The sequence below is a fragment of the Monopterus albus genome, unplaced genomic scaffold, assembly GCF_001952655.1.
Source record: "Monopterus albus unplaced genomic scaffold, M_albus_1.0 scaffold435.1, whole genome shotgun sequence".
Taxonomy (NCBI): Eukaryota; Metazoa; Chordata; class Actinopteri; order Synbranchiformes; family Synbranchidae; genus Monopterus; species Monopterus albus.
Window position 1 is genome coordinate 187,087 of NW_018128315.1, and position 1,071 is coordinate 188,157.

Sequence of the window (1,071 nt, forward strand, 5' to 3'; positions counted from 1 at the left end):
AGGCTAATACAGCTAACCACTCATTAACACTCGACGTTCACATTTTTTTTCCAAAAAAATTACATATCCTGACTGGTTACGATTAACAATGTATTCGCATATACACAACATTGGAAAAAATAGTGTAAATGATTCATGCATCTAAACGCACTGACTCACCAGGATATTCTTCAATGAACAAATTCACTCTCCTCGGTTTTTTTTCACATCACTGGACTTAACCATAACAGTTTTATGTTCAGGAACAATATTTTCGAAGCTCAAACAGATATTCCTTAGAGCTGTTTCTCACATTCAGCGAGTGGAAAGAAAATTTTTTCTCTTTTTTCTTCCCCAGAAATCAAAGAAAAAACAAAATCCCAAAAGACAAAACAACCACGGGGTCTATAAACAAGAGTCCAAAAACACCCCCCCGCCCCCCCAAAAAACATAGTCCTAGCCAAGAGGTGACCCTGGAAAACAGGGCGCCAGGCAGTAGTCCAGGGAGGGCGGCCTCGGGACCAGGCAGGAGATTGGAGAGGCCACTTGGGACCAGGCAGGAGACCAGAGAGGCCGCTCGGGACCAGGCAGGGCCCTGGAGGACCGGTTGGGACGATGGCTGAAGCGGCTGCTGGAGGATGGGATGGTGGCTGAAGCGGCTGCTGGAGGACCAGCCGGGTGCTGAGCTGCAGGGTTGATGCAGCTCTGGTGGATGAAGCACAGGCAGGGGCCGAGATGGAGGCAACCCCCTCTGGAGGGGGCAGCAGGGGTGACCCCTCCAGAGCTGGAAGCAGGGCATCGGCGTCGTCGTCGGCGACCCCCTCCGGAGCAGGAAGCTGGGCGGCGGTGGCGGGGACCCCCTCCGGAACTGAAAGCTGGGCGGCGGCCCACATGGGATCTGGGAGCAGGGGAGTGGCATCGTTCCCGACCCACTCGAAGAGCGGGAGCAGGGGAGAAGAGTCATCTCGCACTTTCATCAGTGCACCAGGAACCTCCCTGTGCTGAAGGGATGTTGACCTCAGGGGTCTTAACTACAGGAACGGGCTACAACTGCCGGTGTGCTGGCTGAGGTGGCTGCGGCTGTCGTGGCTT